This window comes from Lipotes vexillifer, unplaced genomic scaffold (assembly GCF_000442215.2).
Source record: "Lipotes vexillifer unplaced genomic scaffold, Lipotes_vexillifer_v1.1 scaffold563, whole genome shotgun sequence".
Lineage (NCBI taxonomy): Eukaryota > Metazoa > Chordata > Mammalia > Artiodactyla > Lipotidae > Lipotes > Lipotes vexillifer.
Window position 1 is genome coordinate 1,508,850 of NW_006769542.1, and position 16,081 is coordinate 1,524,930.

A 16,081-nucleotide genomic window follows, 5' to 3' on the forward strand; every position below is an offset into this window, starting at 1 on the left:
AGAACATCTGTATAATCCCAGAACCATTACTCACATCACTTTCTGTGCAATCCCTTTCCCTCAGAATCAGCCCCTTTATATATCTATCACCTCAGGTCAATTTTTCTGGTTCTAGAACTTCATATAAATGGAACTTAAAAGTATTCTCTTATACTTAGCTTCTGTTGCTCAGTTTAATATTTGTAAGTTTCAGCCATGTTGCTGAGTGTACCCATGGTTAATTTACTTTTCCTTCTGGGTAACATTTCGTTGCATGAATACACCAAAATTTCTTCATCTGTTGACTTGCTGATGGGCATGTTTTCATTTATTTTGGGTAATTACTTAGGAGTGGAATTGCTGGGTCATATGTGTTTAAATTTATAAGAACTTGCAAATATTTCTGCCAAATGGTTGCACCATTTTATACTCTCACCAAAGATCTATGATGGTTCCAGTTGATTCTCTCCAACATTGGGTGTTATTGAAATTTTAAAAATTTTGATCATTCTAGTGAATAAAAAATCATTAAGATTTAATTTTGCATTTCCATGATACTAAAAATGTTTAGTACCTTTAAAAATACTTATTTTTTTAAAAAATGTGTGTATGTGTGTGTATATATATATATATATATATTTGTGTATAATGTCATCTATTCATGTCTTTTGACCATTTTTAAGTGTGTTCTTGGTCTTTTCATTTTTTTGATTTGTAAGTCCATTTGCATCCTACTGAAGTCTCAATAGTCATTTTTGTGAGACCTGGATATGGTATATCAGTAGTATATGGTACTTTTTAATAAAATTGTTTTGATGATTTTGTTGTATTTATTCTCTATCTTATGTGATGAAAATATGTACATTATACTTAACTCATGGATAAAGAAATTAAATGAAAACATCCTATAAATATTTTTCAAGGCACAGGGGATAAAGAATGTGATTAACTCAAAAGTGGATGCATTAAAATCTGTTTGAATCTTACTTATGTTTTACTGCCTCCAAAGAAGGTATACATTTCCTCTCTACCCAATGAAAAACAATTTTTAAAATCATACTCAGCAAGCATTTGTACTGTATTGGCTGGATTTGATCAATTTGGTTCCTCTCTTTACAAAATAACCTTGAGAGATTAAAACCAAGTTATCTTTGTTGTTTTGTAAAGAGAGGAGAGAAGTTCCAGAGAGGCTTGGTTCTTAGTTCCAGTAGGATTCTGAGTGACAGTGTTTGTGCAGCTGACCTTTTCCACACTGACCTTTTAGAGCCTAAGTCCCCCTCTTGCCACTTCCCTAACACACAGGTTGGGGGGAGTCATTGCTCCTGTTTGATATGAAACTTGGCAGTAGTTCTCTACCACCTGAAAGAAATGGCTTATAGCATGAAAATCCAATTGGCTGACTGGGGGCATCAATCCTAGATTATCATTCTCTTCTCTTTCTGGGTCTGGAATTCCCAGGGTAAATCTTCCCTAAATACATTCAATTAATAACTTGAGCCTAAATGCAGTAAAATGTATTTAACCCCAGCCTCCAACATTTAATTTACTACAAGTGTTTCAACAAACACTTTTCAATATACATTTATTGAAGATCTGTTTTGTGCACAATCCTCTGTGAAGCATTAATTTCCCAGAGGGCATCCTGATGCAGTATCTAGCATAGTATTGTGTATTTCCTGTCAATTAATACACATATGGGCATGTTTCAACTGGGGTTCATTGACTCTCAGTTCTTAATATATAGCAGCCTGGGTACCCTGAAACCCTTCAGTACAACTTCATAAAAATGTTGGCTAAAGAAAATAATTATTTTAAATTATTTCCAATACATTGCTGGACTCACTAGAAAGAAAGAAAAATTACCATTGTTAGAAACTGGAGGGAAATAATAATCACAGCAGCTAATTTAAAAATGACACTAAATCTGCTACCACAATGGTGGTGATAGCTATGTGGCAGCTGGTCTTGGTAACCAGAGTCTTAACAAGTAGGAATGCTAGTTCAGGGATAGGAAAGGAGGCTAGGCACCCATTGAATGTGGGGGGCAAGAACTGAGAAACCACATGAAGTTGGGATTCTTAAAAGATGCCACATTTGGTGAAGAGTAGACTAGAAAACTTGCATTCTGCTAGTGTAGGAACAGTCAAGAAGTGATTCACACTCAGTGAAGGTACAGGAGTCCTAAATTAAAAATGGGTAGGGGATTTCCCTGGTGGCACAGTGGTTAAGAATCTGCCTGCCAATGCAGGGCACATGGGTTCGAGCCCTGGTCCGGGAAGATCCCACATGCCACGGAGCAACTAAGCCTGTGTGCCACAACTACTGAGCCTGCTCTCTAGAGCCTGTGCTCCACAGCAAGAGAAGCCACTGCAATAAGAAGCCCATGCACTGCAACGAAGAGTAGCCCCCGCTCGCCACAACTAGAGAAAGCCCATGCGTAGCAACGAAGACCCAAAAAGAGCCAAAAATAAATAAACAAATAAATTAAAAAAAAAAATGGGTGGGATGGGGAGTAGGAGGGAGGTCCAAGAGGGAGGGGGTATATGTATACATATAGCTGATTCACTTCATTGTACAGCAGAAACTAACACAACATTGTAAAACAACTATATGCCAATTAGAAAAACACACAAGCACCAAAAAATAATAATAAAATAAAATAAAAGCTTTAAAATAGACTCACTAAATGTAATAAAGTACTGGATATTAAAAACATGAAATCATAAATCAACTATAAACAATAGGAAATACTGTAAGTAAATGATAGTATTTAAGAGCATTATTAAGTATTATGAGCATTGCAACTAATTGTTGAGTTGGGAATATTTCTTATTTGGCTTTCTGGCATATATTTAGGGTGGTTCACAATCACCTCCATTTCTAAACAATCATTTGTTTCACTAGTGTTGTAATAGCGTCAAAGAATATTTCTAATGCCCAGTATGCTGACTCATGTGGCTTCATGGCAAAAGGTGCAGGGCCAGAGGTAGCATAAGGATACAAAGGCATTCTCTGTCACATGTCCCAGAAATATGTGGACAGAGAAGGAGAAATTATTTTTGAAGTATATGAAGCCAGTAATATATGTGAAATTCTTCCAATGATCATCTGTGTTAAATTGTAAACAGGAGATTCAGATCCCATTGAAGTAGCCAATGTAGACATTCTCTCCCAACAGGAATATACTTAATTACACAGTGTTTAAGTACATCAGACTTTTCCTTCCTTTTGGGTTGGAAAACATGTGAAATAGAACTTATTAGCAATTTGCTAATTATAGAGCACAAACCAGTTAACAGTAATACAGAAGTGAGTCTATCTTTATGTAGAGTAGCATGCTCTATGCACCCTTACATGCAGATTGCATCCTACCATTTGATACATTTCATTCTGATGAAGTCTGATTCTGAAATGTTCCAATGAAAGGGCATGTGAAAGTGCCACTAACACAGGACTCCACTGTGTCAGAAGTGTTTCAGGGACAAAACTCCCTACACATATTTATCAATAAGCCAAGGTATGTAGGATAAGAGGACTCTCATTACAAAAGTATGTAGCACAATACAGTAGAGCATCAACTTTAAAAAACAGTTGATCTGCTCTTGTGTGTGTGATCATTTCTGGTTAACTTTGTATTTCAGTTATGGTTTAATCAGTGATGAAGAAACACTAAGCATATTATAGAATATGGAATTTATGATAGGAATTAGAACTTGCATAATTGTTGGGAAGGCTGGTGATATAAAGTCTACTAAAAAAAATTAAAAGGTTAAAAAACTCAGTCCTGGCACAGGTGAACATAACTGAAAATGCAGCATACAGAGCTGCTATGGTGGGATTCTGGATGGCAATACTAATAGAGGTTGATAGAAGGCTGTTGGTTCTTTGTGGCTATTGCTGCTTTAATTTCACAGTGAAGTGTCAAACAGTGGACATGGGGTGGGTTAATAGGACACACAACATTAAGGAAAATTGATCTTGGATCAGGGAAGAGTAAGGACAACCTGGAACCCACCTGGACCTCTATGTCTATCTTTCATCAACTCTACACAATGATGACCTCAGGTAATAATGACTGATACTTCATTTCTGCCTCCCCAATTTTTCCTACCTTCACTTGTAGACATGTTTACTCCCAAACCATACAAAGAAGAGATTCTGAACAACTGTAGTTTTCAGTGTAAACAAGTTGACAAAAACATCCAGAAAATTTTATGTGCTCTTCCAGAAATTTTTTTTTAATATTTATTTATTTATTTGGCTGTGCCAGGTCTTAGTTGCAGCAGGTGGGCTCCTTAGTTGTGGCATTCAAACTCTTAGTTGTGTCATGCATGTGGGATCTAGTTCCCTGACCAGGGATCAAACCCAGGCCCGCTGCACTGGGAGTGCGGAATCTTATCCACTGCACCACCAGGGAAGTCCCTAGAATTTTTGATTGTAACAAAATTTATACATTGAAGAAAAGGAAGTATCCTAGTAGAAACCAAAAAAGGTTGAAAATTAAAATATCCAAAACTCTCTTATTATAGCACAAGAGAAACTAAAATTCTGATGGTAGAAATCATAAACTTAAAGAAAAGTTACAATTATCAAGGAAATATAGATAATAAAATGACAACAGAGGGAATAAAGAAGATTTTTTAAAAATCAGAATATTCCAAAACAGTACACAAAAAAGTGAAGGAAAAGAAATAATAAAGAAAAACACAATTTTTACAAATAAAAGAGAATGCAAAAAAGGTTTGCAGCTGGTTCATTCTAATGAATTATTTGATTTCCGTTAGTTTCAAAAACTTTAATAATGATTTATTAGAGAAATAATTTTATTCAGCACAGTTTAATGAAAGGCAATTTGTTTTCTCATAATATGAAAATCATAGTATGACCCTCTAGAGTGGGTATTGAGGTAAAAGCAAGTTAATGAGTATTGTTGATTAAAAACATGTTTAAGACTAGTAATTGAACAAGAAAAACCTGTCCTAAGACCTCATATCTTGTATATAAAAGAAAGTGGTAGAGACTTTCCCAAATTTTACAACCTTAGCATTGTGACATGACAAATTATAAGTTGTAAAGCTGAAAGAAGTTTTTCTAAATTTCAACAATAAAAAATGTTTAGCTTTGCCATAAAAAGACTTAATTATTTTAATATTTTTATAATTTAAAAAATTGCTGTCAGATGAGTTGATGAAAAAGTAAACAGCCAAAAGTACAAGAATAAAAGTATTACCAAACTGTGTTAGGCAGCTAAGTAATTAAATATATTTTTATTTTTGTTATCATGTGATATTTATGGTATTTGCCAACTTTTAAAAGTCTAACTTGCAATTATTTCCTTTTAAATGCCCAGTAAATATTAACTTTCATACCTAACTTTGTATTATAGTTGTTCTAATTCTTTTTCTTAAGTAAGTACCTCTGGAACTACAAATTAGAGCATGAAGGAAATAAAAATGTATATTTTAAATCTCTTACATCCATGCTGAGAAAAAGGATTTTATAAATATTCAATTTCTTTTTTCTTTTACTTAAGTCATCTCACATTTTACCTAAGTAATTCCACCTCTCTCTGCTTTTTGTCCACTGAAACAGCATCTGTTTCCAACTCACAAACTTTCATAGTATTTGGACACAGTTACCTTTTCTTTCAAAGATATAAGCAAGATTTGTGGAGATCTGTTTTCCTCAGGTCTGAGTCGTGTTAATCACAAAAGTAGATGTTTAGGGATAACAGATTGTGTTCTGCTCGTTCTGATTGCCAGATGTTGAATAACAAGAGTCCCCATAGGTTCTTCCATGAATTTGTTATGCAGACCCTTAAAACTACAGGTCAAGTCCTCTCCCTTATTCAGGCCTCTATTAGTTCTCCAGGGCTACTGTAACAAAGTGACACACACTAGGTAGCTTAAACAACAGAATTGTATTGTCTCACAATTCTGGAGACTGGAAGTAGATGAAGATGTCATTAGGGTTGATTCCTCCTGAGGGTTGTGAGCAAGCCTCACAACCTTGCCTCTCACCTGGCTTCTTGTGGTTTGCTTGGTAAATTTTGGGATTCTTTGGCTGGTAGAAGTGTTACCCTGATCTCTGCCTTCATCTTCTTATGGTGACACCCCGTGTGCATGCCTGTGTCCAAATTTCACCTTGTATAAGGACACTAGTCATATTGGATTAGGGGCTCATCCTACTCCCGTATGACCTTATCTTACTTAACTAATTACCTCTGCAGTGACTGTTTCCTAAAGCAGTCACATTCTGAGGTACTAGGGGTTAGGACTTAAACATGTGCGTGGGGGTGGGAAAGCACTATTCAACTCATAACAAGGTGTAAGAGCACTGCTATGTAGAAACAGAGAGCAAAGAAAAGAAGTATAACAGTTGAACAGGATGACCTCTTCTGCATGAAAATTGGGAGTGGGGGAGACCTTCTTTCCTGACTGCTTAGATCCCATGTTTCTTGAATGAGTCAAGGCAGGCTGAGGAACTATAACAAACTGACGCTTGATTCAGCCAGTACTGGTGGGAGGGGGACGGAGGCCTATGGATTTCATTTAGATAATTTGGGAAATGAGACTTTGCTTGTATTCTAAGTATCATTAAATGAAAACATATAGGAAATAGTAACTTTGCATATGAATATAAGAGAGAATGAAAGTTTATAGTGTGCATAAGTCAGGATTCAATCAAAGATGCAGAATAACATGAGAATGTATATAAAGCATCATGCCATGGATGGTAGCTTTGGCAGAAGCATTGCAGACATGGAATGCAAATCTATATCTGGAGTACATGTATATTTCAGGAAGAATAAAGTGCTGCCCCATCCATGATATAAGCAGTTCAGTGTATTCAACCTACCACCAGGTAACTGTCTCTTCACCTTGAGATATGGTGCCATATCAGGGCACAGTATTGGTATCTTCTGCTGGCAATTTGGGCACTCAACAGTGGCTGTAGTCAGGTTGGCCTTAGTGATTACAAGTCTTTGCTCCTGAACCCATGCATGACATATATCCCTTCAGTGTGGCCACCTTGTTCATGAAGCCATTGAGTGATGGCAGAAGTGGCTGCAGAAAGGGTCTTACTGGTATCCACAGAACAGGTCATGCTATCTTCTTGATCATTTACACCCTTTTCTGATGATTATCACCCTATGGTGAACATTCACGTGGGATGGAAATATCTCCACATTCTGTGCCCATTCAGCAAAGTCTATTCACATACATCCTCCCCAGATCTTCTTGTCATCAATTTTCCAGTTTTGTTTCCTCAAAGTCCCTGACCATCAAGCCAAACCATTAACAACAGTCCCTAAATCAATACACATTTATACCTCTGGCCATCTCTTCATTCAGACATAATGAAAAACCACATGCATTACTTGACCTCCTGCCCTGCCCACTAGGAAGATCTCCCTTCATCATTGCCCTATTAGGCTGTCCCAGAATGGTGCTGTACTGTTACAGCTATTCACTTTTGTATAGTGCCTGTATTTCATGCAGAGTTTCTGTAACCAAAACTGAGTTTTTCCTTCCTCAGTCAACTAATTAAGGAATTGGCTGTGATTTCATAGGTGTGGGCTGAGAAAGAAAAGGTAATGTAGCAAGGTGAGTGGCCATGTGCATTTAGGCCACTTCTCTAAACACAGGGATGTTACAGAAGCTTTCAGGTCATTTACGTAGAGCTGCAACTGGGAATCTGAAGACCCTGAACTCACCATTTTCTTTCCCTGTTTTCTTCAGCATAGTTCAAAGCAACTAACAAATACTATTATACTCCTTATTTTGACCAAAATATTTTAAAATGGAAAATATTCATCCAGAGCCTCATCTTCTATAGATACCCAATTACAGGTAACAGAGTCAATAATCTAAGTGGCTTCTCTGTCACTTCATGCTATGCACATTGTACCCTCATTACCACTGGAAACAGGATAATTTTTCCTTTAAATCTAATCAGATTAGAGCACCAACTCCAGAAAACCTAAAACCAATTCAGAGAAATTATCCTTAAGATTCTGTTCTTCTGGAACCACTTCCAGTACCAAATTCTGCATCAGTCAGGCTTCATCCAGACATGCAGATCTAGTAGTCAATATAGATAGAAATAGATATAGAGATATATAAATAAAGCAGGAGCTAGATATGAATATAAACAAAGGTATCAATATAGAAGATTTATTAAAAGAAGTTAACATATACAATTGTGGGGCTGGCTAAACAAATCTGAAGTCTGTAAATTAGGCAATCAAGAAGAAAAGATCCAAAATCAGCTGGAACCCCAAACACAATCTGAAGCTTGCTGTCCAGAGGGAGGATTCTCTCCCTTTGGGGAAGGCCTAAGCTCATTTTTAAGGACTTTCAGCTGATTCATTAAGGTCCACCCAAGATAATCTCCCTTTTGATTAACTTAAACTGATAGGGAGTTTAATCAAATCTGCAAAATCCCTTCACTGTAGCACCCAGATTAGTGTTTGAATAACTGAGAAAAATGTATATGTGCAACAAAATGGTCTCTACCTCTCTTTCATTTGCCAGCTCTACCTAAAGAGAATATTCTTGGTAGCCCCCTCTAACTGGAAACACAGTGAAAGCAAATTCTGAGGCTTATTACAACCTAGCCAAGTTGACACATCAAAAACCATCATATATAAAAGGGTCATATTTTTCTTTAGTAGTAAGATTTCAGTCTTTCTTTGTGCTTCTCAATATTATCCAACTTTTGAAATATTTACATAGATAATACAAATTTCAAAAATTGGAAACCACTTTTGAAAAGTGTTAATATTATTTAATGAGAAATGCCACAAACACAAATCACACACAAATGGCCAAGAGACAAAATAAATCTTTGATTTTACTATTAATTGCAGAAGTACAAAAATACAAATGAAACTATAAATGAAATGCATTTACATTTCATTTATCAAGAAAGTAAAGTTTAAGAAAAGACTGTTTTTGAAATTAATGAGGAAATGGTCACTTACTCCTTGTATCATAGACTCCTGGCAAGAGTATAAACTGTACAATATTTTGGGAAATGTGTGTGTGTGTATGAATCAACACTCAGGGAAAATGAGCAATATTGTTGCTCTTTTAAACGAAATCATAAATGTATTTTCAGCATTACCTAAATAGCAACAATGGACATATCCATAAAATTATAATAGATAGTTACCATTGAACATGTTAGGTTATTATTTATATTTAAAATGTCAAAAAATTATTCCCCTATTATTAAGCTCCCTTTATCTCACTACACTTTTCTAAGATGATATCTAGGAAAGAGTTCCATCATTAGCATAGGCTAAAAGTAATTCACAAAACAGAAGCCGTTTCCAAAAAAAAGACTGTCATTTTTTTATATAGTAATACTAATGAATCTTCCAAATCCTACCTTGGAATATGCTATCTGGAAACAGATTCCCTTCACATTTACTGTTTAAATAGTATAATTTGAAACACAAAAATTCTTTTAATATATGAGAGATGAATAGTAATTAGAAAGATCAACAAAAATTAATGTCTTACAGAATATATGAATATCAACTGGAAAATTGAAAATAAATAATTTAGGTGCTATTAAGAAAGATAAAGGCAATATAACCACGGTACAAATTAGATTTTAAAAACCAGAAGAAATAAAAAATATGTTATCAGTTCCCTTATCAGAGGTTTTTGTTACTTATTGCTACATAAAAAACCATCCCAAAGTGTAGTGGCTTAAAACAACGCTTCATTATTTTTCATGGTTCTTTGGTTTGACTAGGATCAGCTAGGTGGTTCTTGCTTGGGGTCTCTCACAAAGCTGGAATAAGATTATTTTTGGGCCACAGTCATCTGAAGGCTTACATGAGTTGGATGTTCAAAATGGTGCATTCACAAGGTAGGCAATTGATGCTGGCTTTTAGCTGGGAGCTCAGTTATGACTGGCTAGTGAAGGGCCTACACATGGCCTTTCCATGTGACTTGGACTTTTCATATCAAGGTCAAGTTGTAATAGGGTGTCCTAAGAAGGAATGTTCCAAAATATCCAAAACGTTACTTCCATTTAAATGTATTGTTCATCCAAGTCACTAAGATAGCCCAGGTGAAGGGGAGGAAATTAAGTTCCACATCTTAACTGGGGAATAGCAAAGTCACAATTCAGACGTATGTATAGGATAGGAGGTATTCCTTTGGCCATCTTTGTAAAATACAATCCGCTACACAGCTCTCACCTCAAAATCAAGTGATCTGATGAAACTTGGTGTGACATGTTTTATAAATTAGTTATGTCCATCTTTTGAATTAGCTCAATAGTAATCTAGGTCTATATAATATTTCCTCATATAATCAGTAGCAGACACTTGGGTTCCTAATATATTAGGAGCTAAGTCTAGATCTGTATTTCTACTTCTAAGCTTTTTAGAAACTATTTGAATTTAGTTCTTCATTTCATTTACTTCCTAGCTGATTACAACAAAGAGCTGTTGGTGTCATTAGACTAGAATAATCTACTTGCTTATTAAGTTAGTTCTTACTTCCTTGTCACTTTGATTTAACAGAATTATTATCTAGTGCCAAGGGTCTAAATCAAGGGTCTTAATCTATAAGTGGAATTGTACAAATCTCAGCAGTTGAGAGCTTCCTTTTGTCAGATACTTTCTTAACAAATACCTCCAATAAATATATCAGTGTCCCTCATGAGATGTCATTATACTTAATTACCCTGTGCTGAGGGACATGGAGAATGCCAGAGGGTGAGCAGAGGCAGAACTGTATGGTGGGACAACTTCAATTTTCTAAGGAGCTTAGTGACAAGTCAGGGGACACTAAGAGACAATCATTGATAGTTTTTCATCTGCATCAGACATATATAAATTGAAATGCAACTGCTATGATTAAAATGGAGGCATTTATATTACCATTCTTGGGACTATCATGTCACATCATTCCGTCACCATGTAATGAAATAATTCATTGTGTTTCTTTGTTAACTTCCAACTTATCTGTGAAAATGTAGGGATAGTAGTTATTCAATGATTCTGGTTGTAAACACATCCTAAACTTATCAAAACATATTTCAGCAGAACATCAGATAGAAAAGTAGACAATCAAGCAGAATATTGATAGGTTTACTGATGCTGAAAGATGTCACTCCAGGAGTCTTGAACCGCTTGGGCTTAAGTAACGAACTCAGGTGACATTTAACAACCCCTGAAGTTCAATGTTTCCTCATAAGTGTGTCAGTCACTGAAGACTTACTGCCCTTTCACATTTTTATATTTATGTCAGAGAGATGGCCTGTCATCATACTAGTGACTTCTAACATGGGGAAACACTAAGAATGTCAAACGGAGAGTAGAACAGAAATGGAATAGCAGCTGGAGATGATTTTTAGTTAAAATGAACTCAGAAAAGTGAAGAAGCAGAAAGGCTTTTTGTTTCTTTAGCCTCACTGTTTGTTTTCTTTTGTTGACTTTTCTGCTCATCAAATCTTATTCCTTCATTATTTGTCATTTCTTTCCAGTGCTGGACATGTTCTTTAACACCTATGTAGACATTCTACGTACACACAAATTGTAGATTCCAGCTGGAACAATCCAGGGTTTTGCAGTTGTTTTTTGTTTGTTTGGTGGATGCGGGGTGGGGGGTTGTAAGGAAGAGAATATCAGTATTCCATTATATACTTCTAGTCCTCCCACCTCAGGAGAGTCATAGCAGAATTAGGGACAGTCTAGAAAAGAGCAACAGCAAAGGTAAAAGAGATTAAAAAATCTATTTAAGGAGAAAGCAGAAGAGTTAGAAGACACTATCAAAAATAATGAAACATGAAAAGGATATGATCAAAATCTATAAATTAAGTAAATATATTAACCAATACAGTGAACATGTGTTCATTCAACAAATAATAGAACATGAGAGGAGTAGCATAATGATCTCACCATAATTTGTCATTGTAGGTTCTATGTTACCTAAACCCCCAGAGGACCATGTCAGGATATCAGGGTGTATCCTTTCAGATCCCTCTTCCACTTGGTGTAAGATGAGAAGGAAGCATGTCACTGTCTATCCTTTTCATTGGGAGGATAATGTAAAACAGAGAATATTATCCATCATCCAGTTCTACAAGAATCAAGTCATTAGGCTCTGACGTTGTTGACCTATAATACACCCTGAAAGGCTGAGATAAGCAATGTGTTACTCTGTGCTCTGGGAAAACTGGCAGAACAGGCCTTCAGGTAGTTGAATATTTTCGGGAGAAATTTTTGTGAACCCAAATTCTTGCATCCACCCATACTTAGAAAAGCACTAAAACTATTCACTAAGATAGCTGTTCCTCATGACTAGCAGCAACCTTCTACTGAAATGTGTGCTTGATTGCCTGTACCCTTTTAACAAAATCACATATATACTGACCTACACCCTTACCTTTTCAAAAGTTTCTCAGAACTATATGAGAGGCTTTCTGCCAGGCTATCATCCTCAGTAACACACAGAAATTCAACTCACAGCTCTTACATTGTGCTTTTTTTTTAAAGAAGATAGTAAGAATGTACAGAACAGCAATGTTTCTCTCCAGAGAATTCTGCCCTCCTTCTGTTAGATATTTATTAATTTCTCAAGCTTAATGAAGAGTTGGGAGTCACAAAACCAGCTGTCACAGTCTTCTAATCAGGTGGACATAAACCTTGCTGTAGTATGTGGGAAAAGCTGGGGTTTATATAGGTTTTAGACTTCAGTGTTTCAACTGAAACAGAGAGAGAAAGAGTACCATTTTACCATCCTGTTATACGGATATTGCTCCATTTTTTTAAAACATATTTATTGGAGTATAATTGCTTTACAATGGTGTGCTAGGTCCTGCCTTACAACAAAGTGAATCAGCTACACGTATACATATATCCCCATATCCCTTTCCTCTTTCGTCTCCCTCCCACCCTCCCTATCCCCCCCCTCTAGATGGTCGCAAAGCACCACTGATTTCCCTTTGCTATGCGGCCCCTTCCCACTAGCTATCTATTTTACATTTGGTAGTATATATAAGTCCATATCACTCTCTCACTTTGTCCCAGCTTACCATTCCCCCTCCCCGTGTCCTTAAGTCGATTCTCTACGTCTGCATCTTTATTTCTGTCCTGCCCCTACGTTCTTCAGAACCATTTTTTTCCTTTTTTTAGATTCCATATATGTGTGTTAGCATATGGTATTTGTTTTTCCCTTTCTGACTTACTTCACTCTGTACGACAGAGTCTAGGTCCATCCACCTACTACAAATAACTCAATTTCATTCCTTTTTATGGTGAGTAATATTCCATTGTATATGTGTGCCACATCTTCCTTGTCCATTCATCTGTTGATGGACACTTAGGTTGCTTCTGTGTCCTAGCTATTGTAACTAGAGCTGCAATGAACATTGTGGTACATGACTCTTTGTGAATTATGGTTTTCTCAGGATATATGCCCAGTAGTGGGATTCCTGGGTCATATGGTAGCTCTATTTTTAGTTTTCTAGGAACTTCCACACTGTGCTCCATAATGGCTCTGTACCAATTTACACTCCCACCAACAGTGGAAGAGGGTTCCCTTTTCTCCACACCCTCTCCAGCATTTATTGTTTGTAGATTTTTTGATGATGGCCATTCTGACTGGTGTGAGGTGATACCTCATTGTAGTTTTGATTTGCATTTCTCTAATAATTGGTGATGTTAAGCATCCTTTCACGTGTTTGTTGACATTCTGTATAACTTCTTTGGAGAAATATCTATTTTGGTCTTCTGCCCATTTTTGGATTGGGCTTTTTGTTTTTTTCTTACTGAGCTGCATGAGCTACTTATAAATTTTGGAGATTAATCCTTTTTCAGTTGCTTCATTGGTAAATACTTTCTCGCATTCTGAGGGTTGTCTTTTTGTCTTGTTTATGGTTTCCTTTGCTATGCAAAAGCTTTTACATTTCATTAGGTCCCATTTGTTTATTTTTGTTTTTATTTCCATTTCTCTAGGAGGTGGGTCAAAAAGGATCTTGCTGTGATTTACGTCATAGAGTGTTCTGCCTAGGTTTTCCTCTAAGAGTTTTACAGTGTATGGCTTTACATTTAGGTCTTTAATCCATTTTGAGTTTATTTTTGTGTATGGTATTAGGGAGTATTCTGATTGCATTCTTTTACATGTAGCTGTCCAGTTTTCCAGTTTTCACATCCTTTTAATGTGCTGTTGGATTCTGTTTGCTAATATTTTGTTGAGGATTTTGGCATCTCTGTTGATCAGTGATATTGGACTGTATTTTTCTTTCTTTGTGACGTCTTTGTCTGGTTTTGGTATAAGGGTGATGGTGGCCCCATAGAATGAGTTTGGGAGTGTTCCTCCCTCTGCTATATTTTGGAAGAGTTTGAGAAGGGTAAGTGTTGCTCTTCTCTAAATGTTTGGTAGAATTCGCCTTTGAAGCCCTCTGGTCCTGGGCTTTTGTTTCTTGGAAGACTTATAATCACAGTCTCAATTTCAGTGCTTGTGTTTAGTGTGTTTATACTTTCTATTTCTTCCTGGTTCAGTCTTGGCAGGTTGTGCATTTCTAAGAATTTGTCCATTTCTTCCATGTTTTCCATTTTATTGGCATAGAGTTGCTGGTAGTAATCTCTCATGATCCTTTGTATTTCTGAAGTGTCACTTGTTACTTCTCCTTTTTCATTTCTAATTCTATTGATTTGAGTTTTCTCCCTTTTTTTCCTTGATGAGTCTGGCTAATGGTTTATCAACTTGGTTTATCTTCTCAAAGAACCAGCTCTATTTTTATTGATCTTTGTTATTGTTTCCTTCATTTCTTTTTCATTTACTACTGATATGATCTATATGATTTCTTTCCTTCTGCTCACTTTGGGGTTTTTTTGTTCTTCTTTCTCTAATTGCTTTAGGTGTAAGGTTAGGTTGTTTATTTGAGATGTTTCTTGTTTCTTGAAGTAGGATTGTATTCCATTACACTTCCATCTTAGAACTGCTTTTGCTGCATCTCATAGGTTTTGGGTGCTTGTGTTTTCATTGTCATTTGTTTCTAGGTATTTTTTTATTTCCTCTTTGATTTCTTCAGTGATCTCTTGGTTATTAAATAATGTATTGTTTAGCCTCCATGTGTTTGTATTTTTTACAGATTTTTTCCTGTAACTGATGTCTAGTCTCATAGCGTTGTGGTTGGAAAAGATACTTGATATGATTTCAATTTTCTTAAATTTACCAAGGCTTGATTTGTGACCCAAGATATGATCTAACCTGGAGAATGTTCCATGAGCACTTGAGAATAAAGTGTATTTTGTTGTTTCTGGTTGAAATGTCCTATAAATATCAATTAAGTTCATCTTGTTTAATGTAGCATTTAAAGTTCTTGTTTCCTTATTTACTTTCATTTTGGATGATCTATCTATTGGTGAAAGTGGGTGTTAAAGTCCCCTACTTTGATTTTGTTACTATCAATTTCCCCTTTTATGGCTGTTAGCATTTGCCTTATGTATTGAGGTGCTCTATATTGGGTGCATAAATATTTACAATTGTTATATCTTCTTCTTGGCCTGATCCCTTGATCATTATGTAGTTTCCTTCTTTGTCTCTTATGACAGTCTTTACTTTAAAGTCTATTTTGTCTGATATGAGAATTGCTACTCCAGCTTTCTTTTTATTTCCATTTGCATGGAATATCTTTCTCCATCCCCTTGCTTTCAGTCTGTATGTGTCCCTAGGTCTGAAGTGGGTCTCTTGTAGACAGCATATATACAGGTCTTGTTTTTGTATCCATACAGCCAGTCTGTGTCTTTTTTGGGAGCATTTAATCCATTTACATTTAAGGTAGTTATTGATATGTATGTTCCTATTCCCATTTTCTTAATTGTTTTGGGTTTATTATTGTAGGTCTTTTCCTTCTCTTGTGTTTCCTGCATAGAGGAGTTCCTTAGCATTTGTTGTAACGGTGGTTTGGTGGTATAGAATTCTCTTAGCTTTTGCTTGTCTGTAAAGGTTTTAAGCTCTCCATCAAATCTGAATGAGATCTTTGCTGGGTAGAATAATCTTGGTTGTAGCTTCTTCCCTTTCATCACTTAAAATATGTCCTGCCACTCCGTTCTGGCTTTCAGAGTTCC